The sequence below is a fragment of the Echinops telfairi genome, unplaced genomic scaffold (genome assembly GCF_000313985.2).
Source record: "Echinops telfairi isolate 266 unplaced genomic scaffold, ASM31398v2 ScPeMD7_7475;HRSCAF=8513, whole genome shotgun sequence".
Classification (NCBI taxonomy): Eukaryota; Metazoa; Chordata; class Mammalia; order Afrosoricida; family Tenrecidae; genus Echinops; species Echinops telfairi.
Window position 1 is genome coordinate 21464198 of NW_022111379.1, and position 19574 is coordinate 21483771.

Sequence of the window (19574 nt, forward strand, 5' to 3'; positions counted from 1 at the left end):
TGATAAAATGCAACCTCCACTTTGTAATTCATTTTTTGGCTTTGGACACAGGAAATGTTGTAAATCAACTTTGTACTTAAAGTAATTAAACTGCAGTTCATATCCCTATTAAAATGAGTTTCATAATACCTACCCACTTCTCAGCCAACTTCTCCATGCTCTTTTGTCAATCTGACTTCCTCCCTGAATAGAATACTAAACCACCCCATTTCTAAGGTCTTTAAAGATCTGTAATTTCTCTAGAATTTCCCTGCATGTCTGGTACATTTTCCAGTTGTTTCTATTCTAGTGTCAACTACCTGCTGCCAGATCAAAAACTGAATCTTACACATGCAATAAAAACCAACTTATGACACATTATTTATTTTATAACACGTTATGTAGATTATGGGGACATTATATTGGGGACATTTTAGCTGCAAGTAGAAAGAGCTGATTCTCAAATAACACAATTAATTAGCTCATAATAATATCCAAATGTGGGGAAATTTTCAGGATGAGTTGATTGAAAAACTCAATGCTATTATCAAGCCCTTGTTAGTTCTCATCGTTGCTGCCAGCAGCAGTGTTTTCATGGTAAGACTGTTTCCTCCAATGGTCTCGAATTTGCCATGAGGAGGAAGAAGAGCTGCAGGCTGCCTTCTTAATGTTCCAACGAAGAAGAATGTGGGCTATCTAGAAATGACCCTCTAATAGTAGAATAGCTCTTCCCCTAAACATCTGCCAGCATTTTTCTAGAATCTCATTGCCAAAATTGGTTTGCATGGCCATTTCTGAACCATTGAAGGAAGGAGATGGATTTTCCTCCTTAAAGCAGACAGACTCTGTCCCATTATACCAAGATTTTTAGTGATGGCTTGACTTACAAAAATAATGGGGAAATGACTTCCATTTTAGTGGACTTCCCAAAACATCAATTTCATTTCCTATTTTGTCTCTTTGTTCGTTTTCCTTTTATAATTATAAACTTCAAATATAATATGAAACTTTATAGTTGTATACGGTTGTTTCAAATTCCTCATGGCTCTCATACATATATCTAATATATAATATATGTCTTACATCCTACTAATTTTTTTAAAGATTGAATGAAATATAATTATCTCCATTTAATCTGATATAGTATAAAGGGTCCAATTTGTTAAAACATAAATGAGTAAAGACTAAATGAATGGAAAAATATTAAGTACAATTATTGAAAATATATGGAACTTAAGGTATCTGTTTTTAAAGGTGGAGATACAAATTTTTATTGTGGAATGAAACAAGTATGATAAAAATGTATTTTAATGTGTTTTAATAGAGAATGTGTTTGATAATCAATAAGCATAAAAACACTGTAACTAAGGGGAATCCCTTGACACATGAAACAAACAAATTAAAGAAAATGAAGGAAGCTTTCCTTTAGAGAAGATCAAAGCAATATAAATGTATTCAGTGCCTAAAACAGTGTGGTGGACTAAGAGTTGTGGAGATTAGCAGACCTGGAAGATAAGCTCTTATGATAAAAATTCTTACATGTGGAAGGTTCAGCAAATCATGGAAGAGTTTTTCTTAGTAAAAATTAATTGTACATATTAATTGAATAATAATTAAAGACTATATCTCCTATAGTCAAAATTACCATATTCTTAGAATTGAATTATTCTGATAACTCCTATTTAAAGACATAGGGAGAAAATTGAATAAATGAACATAATTAGCATGTTGCTACAGGTAGGGCTATAAATTTAGTCTTATCAAAATTCTACTAACATAAGGTATAAATAATGCAAATATTATAAAAACTCAGAAAATAGAAGTGGAAGAATATCACCTTTCAAAGCGAGCAAAGTCTAGATATAAAAATCTGACAAAGACATCCAAGAAAAGAAACTTATGACCAGATACTTCCCAGAAACAGATACACAAAAAGTTCCTTGGCGGTACAAAGGCTGAGCTGCTAAACTAACAGTTGGAAACTTGAGTCCACTCCCCTGGAGGCACCTTCCAATAAAGGTCTGGTGATGTCATTTTTTTTTTTTTTTAATCACCAACTGAATGCCTACCCTGGTACACAGGAGGCCTCCATGAGTAAGAGCTGATGCAACGAGCACTAGTTACTAGTTATAGATGTAAAGAAAACCCCAAACCTTAAAACAACATTCATAAACTTAACTCATCAACGTGTACACAAGAGAGCTTCAAAACGTTTGTAGAAAAAACTCCATAAAAAGAAGAAAAAGAGATACAAGTAGGATAGAAATATGCAAAACTGCCTATATTTAGAGACAGTGTGAGTTCTAAAACGGTCTAGTCGCTTATGTAGAATATCAGAAGTAATCTATTTTAAAAACACTGTAATTAATAAGTAAATTTATCAAGGGATACACAGTCAGCAATCCTGAAGCAACAAATCTCCATTCCTTTTCACCCTAACAATGATCAAACACCAATTAACTCATATCTCTGTCCACTGGCCTAAAGTGTTGCCATACAATATTGTCTTTTTATGTCTAATTCATTTCATTTAATAGAATGTTTTCAAAGTTCAGGGCTGGGTAGCATCTATCAGACTTCATTTTTCTTGTGGCTGAGTATCAGTCATATTGCATTGTTTGAATTTGCCACATTTTGCTTATTCATTATCTAGTAATGGTCCTAGGGTTGTTTCCACTTTTTATTAGAATTTGATTCTAATTCCACACTTTATTAGAATTGATATTGTGGTGAACATTGGTAAAAGAGTATTCATTTACATTCTTTAACTGTTGGGGTATACATCTGCGAGTGAGATGCCAGGGTAGTTTAATGATTAAATTTTTGAGGAATTACTATGTTGTTTTCTAAAGCAGCTGCAACATTTAAATTCCCATTGGCAATGCACTAGGGTTGTGATTTTACCACTTTCTCAGCAAACCTTGTTATTTAAAAAACATTTTTATGAATAGTTAACCTTATAAGTTTCTAATGTGTCTTTGCTTTACATTCCCCTAATGTAGAATGACACTGAGCATTTTTATGTGCATATTGGCTATTTACATATCTTCTTTGAAAGAATGTTACTGAAGAACTTTATTTTAATTGGGTTGGGTTGTCTTTTTATTCTTGAGTTGTAGGAGTTTTTGCTCTTTAGAAAATATATGGTTACCATTTTCCCCCATTGTGTAGATTATTTCCATTTTATTGACCAAGCTTTCTATATTTCTGAAGTGCAATTTATTTTTATTGTTGTTATTTATTTTCTTTCTTTGATGTCATACTAAGTATCCCCCTGAAAAAGGATCTTAAAATATTATCTCTACATTTTTTTAGTCTTATATATGTTTGCTGTTATTACATTTCTTCTTGTCCAAGTATTTAGACACTAATACATTTTGAATTAATTTTCACATATTGTGTGAGGTACGTTGTTGTTGGGAGGTGTAGGTTCTAACTCACAGTGACCCTGTGTGCAACAGAACTAAACACTGCCCAGTCCAGTACCTTCCTCAGAGTGATACTTACGCTTGAGCCCATTGTTCCAGCCACTGTGGCAATCCATCTTTTTGAAGGTCTTCCTCTTTTTCACTGCCCCTCTACATCACCAAGCATCATGTCTGTGTCCAGGGACTGTTCTTTTCTGACCATGTGCCCAAAGTACATGAGACGAAGTTTCTCCATGTTTGCTTGTAAAGAGCATTCTGGGTGTACTTCTTCCAAGATACATCTATTTGGTCTTTTGGCAATTCATGGTACTTTCTATAGTCTTCAAGAGCACCATAGTTGAAATGCATTGTTTTTTCTTCTGGCTTACTTATTTAACGTCCAACTTTCACGTGCACTTGAGGCCAGTGAACTACCGGGGCTGGGTCAGGGACATGTTAATAGTCCAGAGGTCTTGTACAGAAGATTTATTCAATGTGATACATCCTTGATCTCCTCGTGGCTGCTTCCATGAACACTGATTGTGGATGAAAGCAAGACAAAATCCTTGATAACTTCAAATTTTATGTTACCTATTGTAGTTGTGAGGATTTCAGCATTCTTTAAATTGAGTTGTAATTGATACCGAAGACTACAATCCTTGATCTTCATCAGCAAGTGCTTCAAGTCCACCTCAGTTTCAGCAAGTAAGATTGTTTCATCTGCATGTCACAGGTTGTTAATAAACCTTCCTCCAATCCTAATGCCACATGCATGTTCATACAATCCAGCATCTCTGACTAATTGCTCTGCATACAGATTGAATAACTATGGTGAAGGGATTCTTGTACATGTATAAATCCATTTGAATGAACACAATTTGTTGAAGATGCAATTAGGCAAGATGCAGTATTTATTCAATAAACTTGATGTCCTTGTTGAAAAATCAGTAAGCCATAGATTTATGGGGTTATTTCTGGACTATATTTATTTCTGATTTATTTCTAGAATACAACTCTTTGTTATATTCCATTGGTCTATGTGTGTAACCTTATACCACTGTCAAACTATCCTGATTGTTATAGCTTTATACTACATTTTAAAATTGAGAACTATGGATATTCCGAATTTGCTTCTTTTCAAAATTGTTTTGACAGTTTGGAGCATGTTGCAATTCCATATAATCTGAAGATCTGTTTTTCCATATTTTCAAAAGGACTACAGAAATTTCAATTTGGTTTGTATTGAATCTGCATTCAGGTAGTGTTGACCTTTTAGCAAGAGGAAGCCATCCACTTCATGTACACAAAATATCGTCTTACTTATTACTTATTTATGCCATCTTTAAGTCCTCTCAGCCATGTTTTTGGTTTTCAGTATACAAGTTTTTCACTTCCTTGGTTAAATATATTCCTATATGTTTTATTTATATTCTCTTGCTAATGAGGTATTTAAATTCCTTTTCAGATAATTCATTGCTGATATAGAGAAGCATAATTAATCTTAATGTGTTGATAATTTTGTCTACAATTTTGATGACCTCATATATTACTTCTAATACTTTTCTTGTGGAATGTTGTTATGTTCTCTATGAGGATGATCTCATCTATGAATACAGGTCTTTTTTTGGGTTTTTTTGGTCTAATTGTCCTGTTGAAAACTTCAGTACAATAGTGAGCAACAGTTTGGAAAGTGAGAATTCTTGCCTTCTCTCTGACCTGAGGTGGAAAATTTTCAACCTTCCACTAGAAAGTATGGTAGTAACTCGGGATTTATTAATATTCACAACTGTCTCTTTTATCATGAGTTCTTTGATCACGAACGAGTATTGGATTTTGTCAAGCATACGTTCTGTATCAATTGAGATGATTGCGTGTTTCCCTCCCTTTATTTTGTTACTGTGGTGTATTATATTGATTGATTTCCTTTTTTGGCCCCTCTCTTGCATTACTGTAATAATCCCACTTGATGATGATAATCTCATTTTAGGATGATGCTGGGCTTAGTGTGCGATTTCGTTGTTGTGGGTTATAAGGTACATGTGAATCTAGACTACTGGAGACAGACCTAGGAAGAATTGTCAGAGTGAACGGGAAAGCGTGCAGCTACACATTAAGGCACCTGTAGCTCATCACACAAGTCCTTTACCTTCTTTGAATCTAATTTTTTCATCTATAAAATTAAAGTAATTGAAAGTCGCAGGTATTTATTTTCATAGTACAGTATTTAAAAATGGTAACTGCCAGACTATTCTATATGAAATTATGTGGGGCCTCAGATTACAGGTCATTTAGGCCTTCCAGGATCCTCTTCAGGCACCCTGGGGGAGCAGTGGTTAAAGACTTGATCACTCACCCAAACATCAGCTGGTTGAGCCCATTAGCCACTGTACAGTGAAAGATGAGGCAGTCTGCTTCTCTGAAGACTTACCTCCTGGGAAACATTAAGGGCCATTTCTCTGCCCTAAAGAATTACTGTGAGTCAGTATCAACTAAAAGGGATGGGTGGGATCCACTTCAGTGGTTCCTAATGCAGCTCTGTGGAGTCATATGATTCTGAAGCAGAGTTCAAAATCTTGACTTAGCCCTTAACATAATTCATCTGCAACTTTACCTTTAATGCATTTTACAGATTGATATATTATCCTTTTGATTGTACAGTATTATTTTTATGATTTCATGACATCAAACTGAAAATATCAGTGGGGCACTGAGTAAATAAATAAATAAACAAACAAGTGAACAATGACCTCTGCCCAAACCATGATTGGTTAAGTGTATTTATTTGTTTGTTTGTTTGTTTGGGTGCGGAGAGTATGCATCTAACTATATTTTTTTTTCTTTTTCTATAGTATAAAACAGAATTTATTGACCATAGTCCCATGTTTTCCAAGGACTTTCTTTAGCAATATTGGACTAAAGAAGCAAACATTTCTGAAGAATCCTAACAGTCCTCTAGAATGATGATTTTTACTGAGAGATAAACAATTCTACAAATCCAAATGAACTACTGAAACAAAACAGTTAAGTGCTGTAATCTAGAATTAGGAGCATTTGAAGTATAGGAGCACATACTTCAAATAAAACATTAAATATAGGCACTGCATTACGAAAATAGGCTTACTGTCAAAAAGGCAATTAAAAACTAAAGTATAGTGAGTCACAGACATCTATTTCCTGCTGCTGAAAGGAATAACAAGTGGCTCTTTTCCTTTATTTTCCCCCCCTTTTTAACAAAGAAAACAGAGATGGAATGGATTTCACATAAGATGGAGGACATATTTTCAGATGCCAACACATCTTTATTGCTCGAACTGTTACTGCAATACCTAAACCAGTTCTTGTAGCTTTGGGACATTTTGTTTGGCTGCAGAGGTTAGTACAGAGACTCTACCTGGGTTAATGTACCACTTAGAACTGCATGAGTGTGACAGTAATCCTCACAGTAAACGACATGTACTCCATGGTAAACATTACATTATCCCCAAGCAGAATGATGGAGTCAACTCAGTAAATAAAAGCCCTGGCAACTATTTCTTGCTTTTACAATTACAAACTCATTATTGGTTAAAAATAAACAGTGTAGTAATTTCATTCATTGTGAGTAGCAAACAATGTCCTGCAAAGCCCATATATTTTAGAAACTGCTGTTTTGTGGTGCATGGACATAAAAAATCTATATTGTTTTACTATATCTCTTGACCATTTCACAAGAACAAACTACAGCATTGACACAGGAAGAGTATTGCTAAGATATCTAGTTGGCTAAAATGTCCATCACAAATGGATGTTGTTTTCCCAATATAGGAATGAAGACAAGTGACACCATTAGTAAATAAGTAGTTTTGCTGATGATGCTAGAAGCCATATCACTGGTATTTCAAATACCAGGAGGGTAACGCAAGGTGAACAGGTTTCAGTGGAGTTTCCAGGCTCAGAACAGACGAGGAAGAAGGGAAAAGCTGTCCACTTTTGAAGAAGTAGACACTGAGAACCTTATGAATACGAACCTCATGAGTGCAAGCAGATCACTGCAGATATAATGCCGGAAGGTGAGCCCCTCAGATTGGAACGCTCTCGAACTAGCACCAAGAAGAGCTGCCTTCTGAAAGTAGAGGTCGCTATAATGACGTGAATGGAGGAAAGCTTTCCTGTCCTTCATGAGTTGATAGGCTATGACCCCAAATGTGAAGTTGCAGATCTAAATAGATGTTAATAATTTCAATGCACATGTATGAAGTTAAACCTAGGAAAATTTGAATTTATCCCCCAAAGTAATGCACATATATATACTTAGGCATTTGTGAACTGAATTGCCTTGATGTTGGGCATTTTAATCAGACAATCACTGGGTTTCTACACCAGTAAGGATTCATTCAAGAGGAATGTCCTCCCAGTCCATGAAAAAAAGGACATTTCAAATTCTATCTTGAAACGCAATGCTGTCTGTGATAAGATGATATCTGTACACATTCAAGGATACCAATGAAAATAACTGTCTTTCCAATGTAAGCACCCCCCAATGCTGGTGAAGAAGACTTTGCAGAATTATACTGAAGTCTTCTGCTTGAACTAGATCCAATGTGCTGGTGCCTTCCCAATTACTGGCAATGGAAATGCCAGAGTTGAAAACAAAGAGGAAGGGATAGTAGTTTGCAAACATGGACTTGATGATAAAAACAAAGTTGGAAATTCCATGATAGAATTTTTTAAGACCAACAGCAAATATTTTGGTTTAATAACATAAATGGTGACTATACATGGACATCTGCAGACAGAAGTCAAATTGACTACATCTAAGGAAGCGACAGTGGAGAAGCTCAATATCAGCAGCTAAAAATCAGGCCAGGTACTGATTGTGAAACAGATCATCAATTGCTCCTATGTCAGTTGAAATTGAAGAAAATTAAAACAAGTCCACCAGAGTGAAAATATGACCTTGAATCTCTCCCACCTGAATTCAGAGAGATTTGTCTCAGCGAATACTGCTGACAGGAAATCTGATGAGCTGTGGTTTGGCATCAAAAACATACATGAAGAAAGCAAAATGTCACTAAAAAAAACAAAAAAGGAAAGAAAGGAAAATCAAAGAGGATATCAGAAAAGGCTCTGGAACTTTCCAAAGCAAATGGAAAAAATGATGAAGTACAAGAACAGAAAATGTCAAAGAACAGCTTGTGGAAACAAAAATTAAGAGTATTATAACAAAAATGTACGAAGACCTAGAATCAGAAGAACAAAATGGAAGAATACACTCAGCATATCATAAACTGATAACCATATTAATGTAGTAGTTTTCCATAGAGCAACTATGACAGTAACAACATTTTAAGAATTAGATGACAGGAGAGCGCACTGCTCTAAGCTGAACAAACCCTTGGGCGCTGTGCCGCCCACACAGCCGCTGAGGCCGGGACCCCCCAACTGCAGCCCCAGAAGTAGCGCCCCTTCTGCTTAAGCGGGAAAGGCCACGTGAAGATGCTGCGGCTGGATTTTATCAACTCTTTGGTCACCAGGGTCTTTCTGACTATTGGCACTGATTCCAGAAACCACCACAATGACAGTCCTTGCAGAGTGTTTGGACTCGTGTCAGCCATGTGCTCTCTGGCAGATGGGCCCTCGTCTACTGGAAGCTTCTGTGTAACCCAGGTGGCCCGTTTCAGGAAAGGCCATCTCTCAACCAAAGGCACGTTTTGTCATTTTGTATCCCGTTCCAGCTGATGCCAGGTATTAGAAAGCTTTCAAGGTGTACCCCGGGCAGGATGCCAGGAGAAGGACGCTTCAGCCCCAGGACCTTGCTCCCAAAGCCCCAACCCCTGGTCTACCGACCAGAAGAACATCAGATCAAGCCAAACTCAAGCCTGCTGCATCGATAAAGTTCCTCAAAAGCACTGAACAGCTGAGAACCCACCACCCAATGCAATGACAGATCCAAGAAAGGCACACCAATGGGAAGCTAGTGCCCGCTGAATAAAGACCCGAGCTTCCTTAATAAGAAACACATGTTGGTCTCCCGGATTTGGTGACTGACCGTCCCCAGAAAACTTGGTGCTTGCCCTATGTGGGAACTCTGTCAACTCTCTTTGTAGCTTTGTTGAGAAATTAAAATCATTTTAAAAAAGAAGAAGAAGAAGAAATAAGATGACAGAATAGCTAACATGCCACATTCTAAAGTCAAATAGCCACGTACATGAAGATTTAGTAAACTGGTCTGTAAAGTAAAGTAACGGCAAAAGGTTACCAAAACATCCCACTGGTTTACTAGTGCCTTCAGGTCTATCAGGAAATTGCTAAGCAAGGTGAAGAAAGGCCGTGTCTTCAGGTCCATCCCACATCTGTAGCCCTGTTGTCTCTGGACAAGAGCTCCCCTCCGGCATGTTCTGCAGTCGCTTTCCTTTGGGGAACCCTGCATATGCTCTGAGCACTATGGCATGAGCATGCGGAATGCAATAAATGAGAATTCCATAATCGGAAATGCCATCCCTTCCCTCCGCAGTCCTCTGCCTTGAAGGACAGACATATACATTCTCACTTTATTTGCCTGAGACATTATGCATGATTTGTTATAAAGCACACAGGTAACATAACGTTCAAAGGTTGATCAAGTTTATGGAATAAACACATGAAAATTAAACTACATGATAACATTGTGGGGAAAATTCATGATTTCACTTATTTTTGTGACAGGTTACTCATGCATGTTGTAAAGCTTAAAAATCAGCACCACTCTGGGCTAAGAATATTGCAACATTATGCAGGGAAACTGTGAAAATGTGTTTTCTCACTATTGGATGTTAAGGGAAAGAAAATTCTTTCAGATACTCTCACTATGCAGGCATAAGAAAGGTCAATGAACAAGCAGACAACTGCCCCCTTAATGTCCAAATGACAGTAACAATGACGCAGAATCTAAAGAAAAAGAAAATCAAATAAAAATCAACGTTGCTATGGTAGTTCATTTAGTGTCACATCTTGATGGTATATTTTCCAAAGTACTTTTCCAGGTCCATTTCCCAAACTTTCTGACCCTTTTACAGATCTTTCTTTCCAGTGCAATAAAGGATACCCGGTATGGTTCCATCCACATTTCTTTGTGAATGCAATATAATACTAATGACTTTAAAGGCCATACATTCTTATCTAAAAAGAAAAATTTATAAATTCCATAAACCTCGTTTTGAGACATTTGCACCCATTTTTCACCACATCAGCATTTTGTGGGTTTGAACTCAAGGCTTGCTGATAACCCTATTTCTGTTGAAGGAAGCGGGAGGAGAGCGCGATCACTGCATTTTTCCATTGGCCCCAAACTGCTCGTTTCAAAAAGGGATACATCAAAAGCAAACATGCAAGGGCTGCTTTAAAACTTTGACCGCAATATAGCAATGAAGTAAACAGTAATTAGACATTATCAGTTTCTTCCCCCCAACATTTGTCATTTAAAATTTATTAAACAAATATGCTTGAGAATTTAAAAAAACAATCCAAACCTCAAATTACACTATTGAAAGATTCTATGGGTAAAATATTGCTGAATGAATGATGAAGGAGACATCAAAAGAAAGTGGAAGAAATGAGCAGCCACTGCACCGAAAAGAACTAGTAGACATTCAACCATTTCAAGAAGTCGCATACGATCAAAAACAGATGGCACTGAAGGAAGAAAGCCAAGTTACAATGAGGCAGCAGTTAGAAACAAGGCTGCAAGAATTGATGAAACACCAATTGAAATGTTTCAGCAAGTTGATGAGGCACTGGAAGCACCCACTCACCTATTCCAAAACATTTGGAAGATAGATACTTGGACAACTGACTAGAACAGATCCATTGTTGTACTGATTCCAAAGAAAGAAAGGGGATGCAAGAGAATGCAGAAAATTTCCAACAATATCATTAAAGCAAGTAAAATTTTGCTGAACATTTTCCAACAATCATTGCAGCAGTACATCAACTGGGCACTGTCAGAAACACAAGCCAAATTCAGAAGAGGGTGTGGAATGAGCGATATCATTGCTGACATCAGATAGCTCCAAGCGGAAAGCAGAGAATACCAGAAAAATACTTGTGCTTTATTGACTATGCAAAGGCATTTGACTGTGTATCGTCAAAATTATGTAGAGCCTTAAGAGCCTTAAGAAGAATAAAATTCAAGAACACCTAAATGTGCTCATGTATAAACTGTACATGGACCAAGAGGCAATTGTTTGAAAAAACAAGGGAATAATATGTGGTTTCAAAACTGGAAAGGTTTGCATTAGGGTGGCATCCTCTCAACATACTTATTCAATTTGTATGCTGAGCAAGTAATCCAATAACCTGGACGATATGACGAAGAAAGCAGCATCAGAGCTGAAGAAAGGTTTATTAACAACCTGTGATGTACAGGTGACACAACCTTGCAACATTTATTAATGCATCAATTTCCCAATTGATATCAAAAAACATAAGGACACATTATATTCACGCAGTAAATCTACTACTCATAGATTCACATGAATAACCTCGCATATGATTTATACAGCAACTTATAGAAGGCATGGGGAGGGGGCAAGCAAGTAAATCGAGGCGAAATAAGAGTGAAAGACATAGTAGCAAAAGAAAGCACTTGTAAAATCTGTACACATGTATTGAAGTATTGTGTGTAACTGTTAAAAATGTTGGTACACAATTTCAATGTTGATTTTGCCAGAGTCCAGGGGGAAGAGAGGAATCAATGACAAGATTCAGTAACCTTATCATAAAGTACCAATGGGATTCTGTGATGTCATTTTATACCTCTTGCGTTGGGTATTTTCCTACCTCCATTTCTTATCCGTGGGTTGTGCATGTGCGCGTGTGTGTGTTTCCCAATTGAATGCATCATTTGATTTCTTCACTGCTGCCTCCATGACCATTGATTAGGAATCCAAGCAAGTTCATACCTTGACAACTTCAAGCATTTCTTTGTTTATCATGATGTTACCACTTGGTCCAGTTGTGAGGATTTTTGCTTTCTTTACATTAAGTTGCAATCCCTGCTGAAGGCTGCAATCCTTGATCTACATCAGCAAATGCTTCAGGTCTTCCTGGCTTTCATCAAGCAAAGTTGTGGCATCTGCGTCTCACAGGTGGTTAATAAGCCTTCCTCTAAGCCTGATGCCTTATTCTTCCTCATATAGTCCAGCTTCTCATATTATCCGCTCAGCAGACAGATTGAATAAGTATAATAAAAGGATACAACCTTGATGACTACCTTTCCTGATTTTAAGTAACATGGTGTTCCCTTTTTCTGTTCAGACAACTGTCTCTTGGTTTCATGTACAGTTTCCACATGAGCACAATGCAGTGTTCTAGAATTCTCTTTGTCATTCAATGCTATCCATACTTTGTTATGATCCACAGAGTCAAATGCCTTTGTATTGTCAATAAAACACAAGTAAACTTAAAAAAAAATACTAATGGGTAGACGGAAGCATGTTTTCCCCCTAGTATTAATGTTTTAGAAAAAAATTATCTCATGGAGGCTCACAAAAGTCATTCTTTATCATGAACTCAAAAAGTTCTTCAATAATATGTCTTATTCATAACCACTGTAAATAAAGAATCATATTCTAAAAAGTATAGCTCAGTGAAAATTCTATCAGAGACCCAAACAATAGGAATAATATATAAATCTCTCATGATTTGGGGTGAACCAGTAGCAAATTTGGAATATATGAAAGATTTAATGGACTACATAAGGTTCAGGTTAGTGGTTTAAACATTGTGAGTGGCAGAAGTGGCAAAATTCTGGGGTCCTCCCCTGCTACATCAACAGTGGTGATTTCCTTGTTAGCTTTATGATTAGGATTTATTATATATTTAACAGTTGATAGAAAAAAGTTATTACAGTAAAATAATTTACTATAGTATTCATTGTAGCATTTAACTACATATTGTAAAAAAACACAAAAATATAGTATCATATAACATATAAAAATATACATACAACTAAAGAAATTTTTCAAGTTTGCTCATAAAGTCATCTCTGATTTTCCCAGAGATTAAAGAAATCAATTGCAGAATTCAGTGTTGAGACATAATGCTGTCCAGCTATCACAAATGAGGATTATAAAGATTAAAGAGAAGCATGGAAATGTTTATGATCTTTTAAATAGATTCCTCATGTTGTGGTTGTTGGTAGGTACTGTCAGATCAGTTCCTACTCAAGATAACCCTATTTATGGTACAGCTCAGCCCTGTACCATCTTCTCAATTGTTCTGGAGTCAGAGATGAATAGAAAGAGAAGTACAGCTCAAGAAGACAAAGTAAAATATTAGTACCCAATGTGCAATGTTCTAAAGTCAGATAACCAAAAAGGAAGAACGCACTCACTTATCTTAAACTGAAAGAACTCAAGAAAAAATTCAGACATTGAGTTGCAACATTGGGTGTAGTAGTTACATAACATGGTGTCAATCTGGGACTTGAAAGAATTAACAGGGAAGGGGTGGAGTCTAGTCTGTCAATCGGGTGATAGCCAATGAGGCCTCTGTGTGGGCATGGCCTTCTGAAAATTCTGAAAAAATCCTGAATTTCCTCCTTGGAGGTGGGAAACGATCTCTCTCTGCTCACTTACTGCAAGACATTCCTGAAGAAAAGCCACATGGACCTACTCTGATGCAGTCCTGGAATCTGGAGAAGCCACGTGGAGACCCCTGCCAGGGCTGAGATGTTCATAATCCCACCAGATCCCCAAGACTTCCCATCCACTGGCCTGTGATCGTCCTGCATTCAGAATCATGGCATGTGTTTCATGAGTCTTAAGAGGACGTTGGAGATTGGTACCGGGCATATAGGCTATTTTCAGTCTTAGGGCTTGGACTGGACTGGGTTGGGATGCTTTTTTAATGTGCAGTTATGCTTTATATAAAACTGTCTCTTAAACACGTATACGTTTCAATGGATTTATTTCTCTAGTCTACCTGGACTAACACAATGGGCAAAATATTGAATAATGTAGGAAGCATCAAGAGAAGAAGAAAAAAATACAAAAAGTTACTGTACCAAAAAGAAATAGTCAACATTCAGCCATTATAAGAGGTAACATGAGAGCAAGAACCAATGGTAATGAAGGAAGAAGTCCAAGCTCTACTGAAAGAAACATTAGCCAAAAATAAGGCTCCAAGAATTAATGCAATATTCATTGAAAAGTTTCGACACATTGATGAAGCACTGGAAGCACTCCTTCTTCCGTGCTAGAAAATTTGGAAGATTACTCATGTTGTTGCTAGGTGCCCATGGAATGGAACCTCTGACCTTTCAGCTACAATTGTCCAACCATTAACTGTTTGCATCAACCAGAATTATGGCCAATACGAGTCTGAACTGATCATAGGACAACTATTTTTGTTTATCGGTTGATTTAGTCTTGTTACTGCAGGAGGAAATAAAGTATACAAGGATGATTGCAGCTGTGATAAAAATATATATCTGTAACTTATAGAAGAAAATTTACAAAGATAAGTTTACATTTGTCTTATTTGAAGAGTTTTTTCGACTCTAAACATTTCTTTAGAAAAGATGAATAATTTTAACTTCTTAAGGTTTTCAGTTAAAATACAAACCAAATATGATAGAAAATTTTACAGTAAATTCCTTCATAAAAGAATTAATAATCTTGTTACTAAAAGTAACAAATATTACATGAAACAAAGAAATAGTATTAAAATTCTAAATTTTCTGATTTTACTAATTCAGAGTTGTGGGAAACTAAGAAATTGGATGAAAATATAAGTAGCCTAATCTCTCAGCTTGGTCACCATGGGGTTTGGTAAAAGGTCTCCAGTGGGGGAAGACTCTCACAGTTCTGAGGCTGAGAAAAAACCTAATGTGCATTCTACAGATAGAAAGAGCTCTCCACACAACTGCCCCCCTTTAAGATGCTAATGTAAAACTGCCTTTTGTAGGCACCTGGCTCTTGCTAAGACTGTAAATGCCTATCTCTAAAAGCAGATAAAGCTTCCTTTAGTTCATTATCACTCTAGGAGTCAGCTTTTCCTTTGGATCTCAGCTGCCTGGTACTTTAGAAGTATCCACCCCTTTCCTGTAAATTAAGAGGAAGACAGATGCATAGAATTCTCCAGAAATAAGCTCTTCACGTATAGCCTCTCTATATTGATGTTACTTCCTGCATACATACAGCTTTACACATATACTGTTAAGAATATGCTTAACTTATAGCATCTGCTGTCTGCTGTTTAATACTCTCCTAGAGTGCTTGTCACCATTTTGACTTGATTTGTTTCTTGCTTGCCAGACACTTCCTTTGAGATGTTCCCCCAAAGGAGTCAGGATACCTCAGATTCACACTTTGCCCAATCTATTGTGTATGGGCTGATGATAGTTTGCATACCTCCCTACTATATATACTGTTTAATAAACTGGCCCTCTCCCTCTTGATCCTGATATTGGCATGGGCCCCTGTATGCTCTACTGTCTATCATTCTTTTCTGTTATAATCACACAAGCCTCTTCTCAGGGCATGTTTGGTTGTGGGGCTGGATCCCACATAGAGTGGTTAGGTAAAAATAATAGCAACAACTATTATATACCAGTTACAATATGCCAGATGTATTTTAAGTATGTGTTATGAAAATGTTATTTATATATAAATTTTATAATTCAGGTTATACTTTATGTTATTTATACGTTATAAATTAGTTATATATATATAGTGTGTGTGTGTGTCTGTGTGTGTATGCTCATTTGATGCTTGTAACATCCTTTGTGAAGCAGGCACTCTCTTTGGAAATGGAGACTCTTGAGTCACAAAGATATGAAGGAAATTTGCCAAATCCATGTGGCTAGTGATTAAAACTCACAAAGTATAGCATCAAACCCAGTGCTCTCAACCACAATATGACCCACCTCTCAATGAAGAATTGCACTTTGGTTCTTCCATTGCCTTTACTGTGGATGATGCCACAACATAAATAAAAGAAAGATCTCACAACTTGGCCAAGAAGCAACATTACAATAATTAGTGAAAATATTGAAACCACTAATGATTTTGTTAGGTAACTAGAGAAGGGATCAGGGGTGTCTACTGAGCATGCTCCAAATTCAGGCCCTTAAGCCTGGAAGGCAGTACATCTGGGTGGGCCCAAACTAGGCCAGGTGGGATTAAATCAGCCAATGGGGTCAACCTGTACTGGTGACCACGCCTCCCAGCCAAAGGCACTAAAGGCTGGAACCTGGGGACCACCTTTTTCTTTTTCCAGTTTCTCCTCTGCCTTCTGTTGGGCTGTGCAGCAATCTCTCCAGCCTCAGGCCACCACGTGTGTGTGGGTGCAGCCCCACGAGGTTGCCCGTGTTCTGTAACTGTCCTCTACAAAAAACCCACTTGGATCACAAAACAGGCTTCTGCGTGAATTCTTTCTCATGCGAAGCCAAGAACTGAGGTATTTCCCAGCCGAGAAACCTAACAATTTCATTTTTCTTGCATCATAAATGAACACCCATGGAAACAGCAGTCAAGAAATTCAATGATATGTTACACTTGGCCAATCTGCAAAATGTCTTTTTAAAGCCTGAAAAGTAACGATGTCACTTGGGTGACTAAGGAGCATGAAAGCTGGACAATTTGGAAAAAGGACTGAGGAAATTTTGACAAGTTTGAATTAGGATGATAGCAAAGGATATTCAAGAGGCCATGGATTGTCAGAAAAATAAACAAATCTGTATTGGAAGAATTAAAGCCATAATGCTTGGAAGCAAGGACAACAATACTTGTTTTCCTTTACTTTGGCATATTATCAGGAAAGGCCAAGCCTCATAGAACGAGGTGATGCTTGGTAAAACAGAGGATCAAAAGAAGACCCTTGATTAATTGCATTGACACCATGGCTGCAGAGATGGGCTCCAAGGTACTAAGGCTTGTGAGGATCGTACTGGAGAATCGGTGCTGTGTTCTGTTATACATGAGGTCAAAACTCCAACCAACTCGACAGCATCGAAGAGCGACAAGTATCTCTGTGGTGCCACTAAACTCCATAATAATTCCTTGCAACAATCGTGCTATAACTTACAATTCTCACGTTATTCCAGTTTCAAAATGTCATATCATTACCTGTTTCTGGTGACACTTCTATTAGTAAGGATGTCAGGTAGTCAGACAAGAGCCGGAGGTTGTCTCTCCCCTGCGCAAGGCCTCCTACAGAAGATTGGGAAGAAATCCGGCGAGCATTAAGCACCTATGAGGACCCTTTTACTGGGCATGCTCCAATTTCAGCATCCCCACCCCCCCTGCCCCGCCCTGGCCCCCCGCCGTCCCTCCCAGCCAGGTGGGCTTGATTCAGCCAATGGGGTCAACCAATCCCTTTGACCACACCAGAGCCAACCAGAGGTTTACAATACCTTGGCATCGGAGGCCTGCTCTTCTGCCCTTCTCCCCTTGACCCTGCTCCTGTGCCCGCTCGGCCATGCTGAGGTCTCTCTGACCTTAGGTCACCACATGTGGGCACGCGGTCCCATGAGGTCACCCCTGTTTGGCTGTGAGCCCCAGCGCAGCTTATGAGCCGTTTGGCACACTTCCCTGAAATCATTTGTACTCCTTGGAGACTGGAAAACCTGAAACTTCTCCTGTCCTGTATGAAAACCCACTTGGATTACAAACCAAGCTTCGGTGTGAATTCTTTCTCATAAGAAGCCAAGAACCAAGAACTGAGGTATTACCCACCTGAGAAACCTAACAAGAATACTATATCCATCCTTGTAGACTTTCTGGTTCGGGTTCTAGTGATTTCTGACACCCGCTTCTGGCTTTCACAGGTTTTACTGGATAGGTCGTCCCTTATTAACAATAGGGTTCCACTCCAATGATTCAATTGGAATTTAGTTGGCTTAAAATGAATGCCTTTCTTTGGGAGTTGCAAACATTACTTATACATTTACAGATATACAAATCAAGGCATGTAACATTTTTTGCAGTAAAGATTAATAATGATAAGATGCCCACAAAGAGAGGATTTTAGTGGTGAGAGGTTCATTGTAACATGCATGTGTTGTATGTCTGGAGCAATCTATATTTTCTTTGCATGATTTCTGCTCAATACTTGCAGCCACTTCAACAAATTTGACATCTGTCTCTCATCTTATTGAGCATTTTCTCATATGTAGAGTCAGAGCATCTAGATTTCAAGTAGCCTTGGGAGTAGTAAGTTTCATAAGCTACAGATTTTTATAGTAAAAGTGGAACATATCCTTTTACTAGAACATCCTTATTGAATGTAATTCAAAAGATAACCTTATAAAGTAAATTAGTAGCATATACTGGACTTATATCTAACTTATATATCATATAAGTTAGGAATTAGTCAGTGGCAATATTAACCAAGCAAATATGCTGACATTAAATCTAATATGGATAATAAAGCCATAAAAGCTTGAAATGTGATTTTAACTACCATCTTCTTACTGAGAAACTTTACAAGTGTATAACTCTCCACATGAGGTCAGACACCCAGAGTCCTAAGAAAAACTGTAATCTGTCCCTGGACAATGGAATCCGTAGCTGAGTGGAATATAGGAAGCATCAAACGCCTTTGTATCCAGGCAACACTTAAGGGTTTTTCTATAAATAGAAAACAAAAGCCATAAATTTGTACTTACTTCTTCTTCTTCTTCTTTTTTTTGAACTTTAGTATTGTTAGTCCATTTTACAGTTGAGACCCCAGGGAATTGAATTGCTAGCTACTAAGTGGTAGACCACAGCGCCAGATTCAAAGTTGAAACACCAAGCCCAGCTAACATTCAATAGAGTGTTTTCTTTGATAATAATTGAAGAGAAACATTCCTTTAAAAGTGACTCCAAATGTATAGGACAAAGAAAAAGATTTTAAATATAAGCAATGTAAAGAAAATACAGGGAGAACTGAATCAATCGAAGCTGAAGGTAAGAAAAGCAGTCAGTTGTGAACTTTTCTTAGAATTCAAATTTCCCTTATTGTGAAAATCAGGAATTAACTTTTCATCCATATTTTGAAATATCATAAAATTTGAATTCTGAAATGCAAATTGTATTATACCCCATTAAAATAATGATTTGGAGTAAGCATGGTCTTGACGTCTATTGGGATTAAAATCAGTGATGCTGTCTTGGCTCCTTAGATTACAGGAAGGATTGCATTTGCTGTTGTTTTTGTTGTAAACTGAAATATTCTCTTCATATA

At 37.3% G+C, this 19574-nt stretch overlaps 1 pseudogene; it reads left to right on the top strand.

Moving 5' to 3' along the window:
- Positions 1-7425: 7425 nt before the first annotated feature.
- On the top strand, positions 7426-9259 carry LOC115874039 (annotated as a pseudogene).
- The last annotated feature ends 10315 nt before the right edge of the window (positions 9260-19574 follow it).